This window comes from Protopterus annectens, chromosome 9.part0 (assembly GCF_019279795.1).
Source record: "Protopterus annectens isolate FY-2018-M chromosome 9.part0, PAN1.0, whole genome shotgun sequence".
In the NCBI taxonomy this organism is placed as follows: Eukaryota; Metazoa; Chordata; order Ceratodontiformes; family Protopteridae; genus Protopterus; species Protopterus annectens.
In genome coordinates, this window is record NC_056743.1 from 1,973,351,515 (window position 1) to 1,973,360,852 (window position 9,338).

The 9,338-nt window shown below is 32.6% G+C and overlaps 1 protein-coding gene across 1 annotated transcript in view; it reads left to right on the forward strand.

Annotated features, from left to right (window-relative positions):
• The first annotated feature begins 287 nt into the window (after positions 1-287).
• LOC122812365 (beta-1,3-galactosyltransferase 2-like) overlaps positions 288-9,338 on the forward strand; it is a 79,310-nt gene continuing 70,259 nt past the window's right edge. The window contains exon 1 of the mRNA XM_044084799.1: positions 288-417. The gene's annotated coding sequence lies outside the window, so the exon portion shown is untranslated. The remainder of the gene's footprint in view (positions 418-9,338) is intronic.

The window sequence follows — 9,338 nt, forward strand, 5'->3', positions numbered from 1 at the left end:
TTCCACAGTGTAGTTGCAGCTGCTGTAAACAAGCTTTTTTATGCTGCGTGCCAAGGATTTCGGAGCTATTTGTGCTGTAATTTTTATATATCTTGGTCTGATGCCATATATTCTACTGGAATTCTCTAATTCACTTTTACTAAGCAAATTTTGCATTTCAGAAGCCATTAACATTGCAAGTGTCAATACAGGATGTGGGCGTGTTCATTTGTAGCTGATGATATCTTATCTAAATACAGATGTACAGAATGTTTTGATACTGTTTCATTGCTAAAATTATAGTGAATGTCTTGGCTAATTTGACAGGTATCTTACAGTTTTGTGACTAAATGGTTATTTTGTGTTTTGAGGCGGGTTGTGTGCATTTCTGCGGCTGTTTCATAAACAAGGTACTACTTATATGTGCAGTCTACTGAGGTAAGTGAACACTGGTTGATAAACAGTTACAGAGTAAAGAAATATAATGATGTGGAAAGAAAATTAACGTGGCTCTGTTTCTAAGGAGTTGTCTGTAAATAATCTGTACCTGTTGCAGCTGTATATAAGTTCTGCCCAAGCTGTATCTGAAAGTACAGTGTAACTGAATAATGTGTACCTGTAAATACACTGTACCTGTAAGTCATACTTGTAAATAAACTGAACCTGGATGGACTTAAGTTCTATTTTTAAATATATTAGACCACTAAATGACTGCACCTGTGTTGTTAATCAGTAATGTATGTTGTGTAGTGCATGGATGCATACAATTCTGAAAGGGAACACTTTACTGATGGAGGAAGGGAGCTGGTAAAAGAATAAAAGAATAGCATTACTTACCCAGGCAGTCTCTGCAGCTCAGTGGTGTTAAACATTATATTATATTATATTATATTATATTATATTATATTATATTATATTATATGCAAAATTATATTAATAGGTGCTTCTCAAATTCATGTGTCATCTGGGTGTCTCCTATGGATTACTAGGCAAAGCTTTATCTAGAAAGGGGTTTAAGGGGGTAGCTGCCCTGGGCACAAGTTATTAGGGGATATTTACATCATTAGAAGAGATGCTGAATGGTCTTTACAGCTCAGTGATGTTGGGCTCAAGTGTTGACAATAATTTATGCTGCAAAGTTTGCATCTCTGCTGCATTAAACACTTCCAAACACTTTTTCTGTGTTCTTTGTGAGTTTGTGTGTGTGTGTGTGTGTGTGTGTGTGTGTGTGTGTGTGTGTGTGTGTGTGTGTGTGTGTGTGTGTGTAAAACAAGGAGTTAGCATAGCCGTTTGAGGGATTTTGTAGGAAAATAAGTAATTATTTAGTATGCAAAAACAAAGCAGCATGTTGTATGTTTTTCTTTTCTTTTCCCTTTTTTTATACAAGTGTATTAGGCTAATGACCATTAAGGCCATTTTATGTCTAGCAATGGCATCCCAAATCTCTGGCAAGTTCTGGTAACCTTGGTTGATTTGAAGATTCACTATCTGGGAGATTGCCCATGTTGCCATTTGTCACAACCACAGCTAACAATTTGTTTGTGACACACACACACACACACACACACACACACACACACACACACACACACACACACACACACACACACACACACACACGCATATACATGCACACACACACACACACACACACACACACACACACACACACACACACACACACACACACACACACACACACACACATGTATTTGTAGACAGATCTATAAATAGGATCTACATTACTTAATCAAAACCACTTCCAATCAAATCCCTATTCATCGAACCCTATTTGTTGAAATCTCAAAATATCAAATGGAATTTTAATGAAAAATTTTCCCATGGTAAAACAACAGTAGGCCAACCTTGCGATCATCAAAAAGATAAAATTTAAAACCTACCCAGGAGGGGGGCTATAACCCTCCTCAACTAAATATACCAACTCTGTGATCCCACAACAGGGGAAAAAGGCAAATTCCAGATGGTGGCCAACTCTTGCTTTGTCCTTGGAAAAATTTTGTTTAAATGTCCGCTCAATGGTTTGTGGTTTAAACAAAAAGCTGCATCTGTCTGTGTCACTACATTGTAATTTGTCAAGCTGTGATATATTGATGGGCTGCTTATTGCACCTGAGTCTATTGACTTCCACCTCATCAAACTTCTAGAACAGACATTAACATGGGCTTTCACGGGGGGGTACATTTTGCTCTTCCTAATGCAGCTGCTGAATGAGCAGAGTTTTTAATGACTGGGTAAGATGAAATGTAACTTGATCAACTCCCAATTAACAATAAGGATTGAACTTATGTGTCTGTATTTTTGTAGCTCTATCGGTAAACCCACACACACACACACACACACACACACACACACACACACACACACACACACACACACACACACACACACACACACACACACACACACACACACACACACACACACACACACAAACATATACAGTATGTGTACATGGGTCTACTTATATTTTTCGAAAACTCATTTCTTCGAAGAACATAAAGCAGACACACAATTTAATGAAAGTGCACTTATCCAAAAGTGCACTTTTGCGAAAGTCATTTAACTCTATCACGGAACAGTGGGGATAAGCAAATATATCCTTTTCCCCACTGCAGTGTGATCACAGATTTAATATATATAAGTAGCTTGGTTGTGGGGGCACATGTATTTTACTTTGACACATCTTCGGTACATATATATATACTAACTTTGAGTTTGCACTACAGTGGAAAAAAAGATATATTTCCTTATCTCCACTGTACAGTGATTCAATTAAATGACTTTCACAAAAGTGCACCAGTGTTCCTGGTAGTGAAACCTGTAGACTGAATGTGGATCGTACAACCAACCTTTTAGGGCAAGAAATATGGACAAACACTAAACTATTGGGGGGACACAGGGATACAAATAGGGATAGATTTACTATAGTGTTCTGATAACAATTTGAAATAGGTGAATAATAGAACTTGTGTTAGTATGCATGTTCTGATAACCATTTGAAATCGGTGAATAATAGGACTTGTGTTAGCATGCATTTTCTGAAAAACATTTGAAATAGGTGAATAATAGGACTTCTGTTAGCATGCATTTTCTGAAAACCATTTGAAATAGGTAAATAATAGGACTTCTGTTAGCATGCATTTTCTGATAACCATTTGAAATAGATGAATAATGGGACTTGTTTTAGCATGCATTTTTTGATAAACATTTGAAATCGGTGAATAATAGGACTTGTGTTAGCATGCATTTTTTGATAACCATTTGAAATCAGTGACTAATAGGACTTGTGTTAGCATGCATTTTTTGATAACCATTTGAAATCGGTGAATAATAGGACTTGTGTTAGCATGCATTTTTTGATAACCATTTGAAATCGGTGAATAATAGGACTTGTGTTAGCATGCATTTTCTGATAACCATTTGAAATCGGTGAATAATAGGACTTGTGTTAGCATGCATTTTCTGATAGCCATTTGAAATAGGTGAATAATAGGACTGGTGTTAGCATGCATTTTCTGATAATCATTTGAAATAGGTGAATAATAAGACTTGTGTTATCATGCATTTTCTGAGAACCATTTGAAATAGGTGACTAATAGGAATTGTGTTAGCATGCATTTTCTGAGAACCATTTGAAATCGGTGAATAATAGGACTTGTGTTAGCATGCATTTTCTGGTAGCCATTTTAAATAGGTAAATAATAGGACTGATGCTAGCATGCATTTTCTGATAGCCATTTGAAACCGGTGAATAACAGGACTTGTGTTAGCATGCATTTTCTGATGACCATTTGAAATAGGTGAATAATAGGACTTGTGTTACATGCATTTTCTGACAACCATTTGAAAGAGGTGAATAATAGGACTTGTGTTAGCATGCATTTGGTGATAACCATATGAAATCTGTGAATAAGATGACTTGTGTTAACATGCATTTTCTGATAACCATTTGAAATAGGTGAATAATAGGAACTGTATTAGCATGCATTTTCTGATAACCAATTGAAATCGGTGAATAATAGGACTTGGTTAGCATGCATTTTCTGATAACCGTTTGAAATGGATGAATATTAGGAACTCTGTTAGCATGCATTTTCTGTTAGCCATTTGAAATAGGTGTATAGTAGACCTGGTGTTAGCATGCATTTTCTTTATTTTTTAAAACAAGTTTATTGTTTTTAACATACAAAATAAATATCATAACAATTTTATACAAACAATTAAAATAGAAAGAGTTATAACATTCAATAAAATAACCAACGTATTTACAAAGACATCCACTACAAATCAAATCAATTGATTAAACTATAATGTCATGCTATTGAGACTAAGATTTTTTAACAGGTTTTGTAAAGTATCCCATATAATATAATAAGATGTTTTTCTAGCAGTTCTTGATTTTATTGTCATCAATTCCATATGACACACTTCAGTCATAACATTTTTAAATTCATTAAATGAAGGAGGGGTATCTGAAATCCAATTTCTGGTTATTATTTTTCTAGCCACTGCTAGAATAGACCATAATAAGGGAAGTTTAACTTTTTTAACACTTTTAAGAACAGGTGTGTTAAATAATATAAGTGATTTAGAAACAATGAAATTATCTGTAAAAAGGGCCTGCAAAAAATCATTGATTAATTTCCAATATTCCTTCAATTTTATACAGTCATAAAACATAAGAGCCATCAATATACAGGAAAAGGGAAAGTATGCCCGGTAGATTTTCAAACAGTTTCACCTGTAAATCCGAAACATTTGATAGAACAGGCAGAAGGAATAGCTAGGCAACAGCTAAAAAAAGAGATTGAAAAACCTAAATATGTAGATCATTCAGACACAGAAGAAGATGACAAACAAAAACATGAGAAAATCATATAATCCTTGTTTTCCAATATTGCTTTGTTAGGCTTTTCTTTTTGATGCTGTGAAGAGAAGCCTGTTATACATATAGTATGAATGCACATTTTACATTGCTAAACTCTATACATATATTCAAGCAAACTTTTTATTCTATGCTTTATCTTTCAGCATATTTATATTCATAATATCTAACAATCAATTGTTAGATATTATGAATATAAATATGCTGAAAGATAAAGCATAGAAAAGTTGCTTATATGTATAGAGTTTAACAATAAAATCATTCATACTATATATAACAGAGCTTCTCTTCACAGCATCAAAAACAGCAATATTGAAAAACAAGATATATATTTCTCATGTTTCAGAACAAATATCTATTAACAGACATCCTTTTTTATAAATTCAGCAATATTGATGTTTTTCCAGTAGGAACAGCTTATACAGATGTTTCCTTTCAGAATAGCATCCTCACATCAGCAAAAGTGCTTACATCACAAAGGACAATAGAAAAGCCTAAAAACACACATTATGTGACTTCCCATAGAAGGCCAGAAAAATATACTGAGGAAATAACAACCTCTTGTGTGCATGACTAGCTCTGTATTTAGCTATTGTAGTAATTCAGTTATGTGAGAGAAGGACAGAGAAAAGGACAGAGAGAGGTATTTTGTAGAAGTCATCATTCATATCTGTAATGAAGGAAAACTTTGTAAATATATGCTACAAATCTGACAGACTACGTGTGGTTTGTTATAAAATAAGTTATCTATGACTGTGCTTATAGCTGCAAAATATATTTCTTTATCAATGTGCAATTTGAAAGGCTTGGTACTTTAAACAGACTACAGATGGAGTCATGATGTGTCTCTGATTCAGCAGTAAACAGCACAGCAAGTCTGTGTGTCTTAAGAAGACTTCAAATCCCACAGCAAGCAGTAAGCAGAGCAGCTCAATATAATTTTTCAATGGTGATCCTTTGACAACGTTCCTAGCCTGTATCCAAAAACAGGGGGAGTGAATGGGTAATGTCACTCCTGTAAAAGCACAGTAATGTTTATGTGAAGTACTTCAGATTTCTACAGTTCTCAACAGTTTGTAGCAATACAGTTTGTAGCAATACAGTTTAATAGACGTCTAAATCCGGTGAGACTGCATTCCAGGAAGGTGGAGCAGTTCCATAAATTCTCCAGAAAAGGTACAAGACGAGGTTGTAAGACTGAATCTGCCAGTTTTGCTGTACCAACTTCACAAGTGACTACAGAAACTTTTCAACCATCTACAGTAAAGCAGCTTGGCCATCTGCCTGTCTGTTGACTGGTAAGAAAATTATTCTGTGTTACATACAGTATGAATGCCATAGAGGTAATAATAATAACAGAATAAATGTATATACAGCATATTAGCAAATGTAAAACCTTATTAGGGCAAGTTAATAGTAAGGCATTATGCAAATGGATTGCAATTTGATAGTAAGGCATTATGCAAATGGATTATAATATTTGACTGGTATCTGAAATAAAATCATGTGTGGTATAAAAATGTTTGTGTGTACAATGTCATAAAAATACAATGCATGACATTATCCAAAGGTTAGACTATACAGACAAAAATTGTAAAGGTAAAGAACCAAGAAAAGTTAATATGTTGACATTATATTCAAATGTTAGACAGTTATGTTCTGTCACTAGATGTAAAAGGTTTATTTCAGAGTTGCAACAACAGTCAAATCAGTTACTGATAGAAACTCTAGTACATTTTGTTACAAAGAAATGTAACAAACTTCTAAAAGACAGACACAATGAGTTCAGGAAGCTTAGACAAGTTATACACACATCTTTTCAAAAGGGCATAGGAGTTTCAAATTCAGCAGAACAGCTTACTAAAAAATGTCAGAAAGACCATACAATATTACAGGAAACTATTCAACAGCAGTTGCAGGATAAAGGAAATAAATTAGCTGAACTGACAAAGACTAAAAATTTCCTGCATACACAGCTAATCTGTGCAAAATAAATATATTTTATAATATGTTTATGTTTTGAAAATGGTTAAAATTACATGGTAGGATGGTAGGATCTGATGTCTGGACAAATCATTTTTAAATGTTTTACTTTCATTCAGTTAAAGCAAGACATTTTTCAGTACTACAGTAAAGTGAAGCATATGAATGCCATTCTTGGCATAATCAAAAGGTAAACAAAACAGTTATAGTGCATAAAATTAAATGAAAATAGTTAATAAGAATAAAAATTTAAAGTCACAAGACATGACATGCTTGTATAAAGATATACATATACAAGACAGACATGCATGTGTGTTCTTTTCATCTAGAGTACATCTGTTACAATACACAAGAATAACAGACAGACAACAGCAAATATAAATAATATAAATATAAATGTGTTGGTTAAACTAATATCTATAGTAACACCAAACAGTTAAAGTTCTGAATTTTAAAAAGAAAATCACAGATGGTATTATTCAAACAGTTTTTGTAAAATTAATGGCAGGACAGTTAAATAGTTAAATAGATAAATAATAAAAAATATTGAAATCCATGTAAGCTAATTGTAATGTAGTATAAATGCATAGTTATGCAAATCACAATCACATTAAAGGAAAAATGCCAAAAGAATTAATTATAGTTTACAGAGTATGAAATGTGAGCTCTGACCTTCCTAGACTGAATGAATAGTTACAGGAAATGTTGGAAAGATAAGATAAACAACAAGACTGATTGCCAGACAAGTAGCTTGAGTTTTTCTAAAGCATCATTGTTATTAAACATTATTATTAAAATGTTTACAGGCAACACTATTTGGTAATTGTAATAAAATGTCACAATTGTGCATAGATGCCACTTATAATCTGTTTGCAAGTAAATGTTAAAAGGACAAAAAAAAAACATATTTAAATAAAAAATGGGCTAGAGTATATATATATATACAGTTCAAATCAATTGTGCAGGAGGGTGTAAATACCTACTAGAGGTAATATACAGTGAAAGCTTTATTTAGTAACCTAATAAAACAAATGTAGATGACATACATTCTATTCTCACAGCATAGGGCAGGAAAACAGTGCTGAAGTACTACAGGGGGAGGGGCAGTTTCTCAGTTTTACACTGACTGTATAAGCAGTACTGCACAAGGGTCTGAAATGAAGCTACAGAAAAAATAAACAACAAGTGTCAGAAATAAAGCTACTGAAAAAAATAAATAATAAGGTTCTAAAATAAAGCTACAGGAAGAAATATCTCATTCCTTCTTGACAATACTCTTTTATGGGAGGGAAAAACAGGTATTAGTGTATTAGAAATACTGGTAAACAGGATTAAACCTGACAGGATAAGATATTTTACAAGTTGTTAATAGCTATCATAATGGTTATTATTGTATTGTTTAGAATTAAATTGTATTTACAACCAGTTAAATTGTAAAGCTATACAAGAGATGGTTTAAAAAACAAGAGATGGCTTAAAATTGATAAAGCTATACAAGACAGAATAAAGATATGCAAAATGCATAAATGTTTCTAATAGCAAGAATGGTCACTATTTTCAATATGTTTTTGACAAAACAATGTTGGTATAAAAAAAGCATGAATATTTTAATTGCTGAGTATGTAGTTTAAAATAACAGGACATATGCATTTGGTGGCAATTCCACTAGATATTTCTAAAGAGACAAACATTTTCCAAGATTTTGCTTAATATTAATGTTATTAAATTTGTAAGATTAGACTAAATGTACTTTATAGTCATTGTATGCAGAAGAATTCAGTACAAATGATAGTCTTTGTATGTACAAATGCAGAAGAATTCAGTACAAATTAAATGAATGTCTAGTAATAAATATGTGTGAAAAAACAAGTTTTAAAAAATGGGTCCAGGGTACCTACTAGATTGAAATGCATAAATAGCAAACAGTCTGTGTAAATACATACTGATCAGGATACATTGTAATCAGTATTCAACCAAGATGTTAATGGGCAGTTCAAAGACATGACCACAATGTTATGGTTAAAATGACATTGAAATTGTGTGTTTTCAGTAGTGTATAAATGCTTGCAGTAGCACATGGTTACTGTCTCTTATAGTTAATTCAACAGTTGCAAAGAGTTAATGAAACAATTCTAAGTCATAAATTAAATTATGTGATTGCAAAATAATAAATTAATCAAGTAAAATTAAAACAGACACAGCTCATAACTGATAAAATATTTTCACAGAATGGTCTGCAAAAGGAAATGTTGTTAAATACATTCAGGTTTGGTAGTAATACATGTTTTCATTGTATTAACTATGTAAAATTGCATTTTGACTTGTATCAAAAAAGACTAAAGGTTTTGTTTCTTAATGTGTTTTTTATATAAAATGTTTTGAGTATGTTTAAAAACAGAGGGAATTGTTAGATATTATGAATATAAATATGCTGAAAGATAAAGCATAGAATAAAAAGTTTGCTTGAATA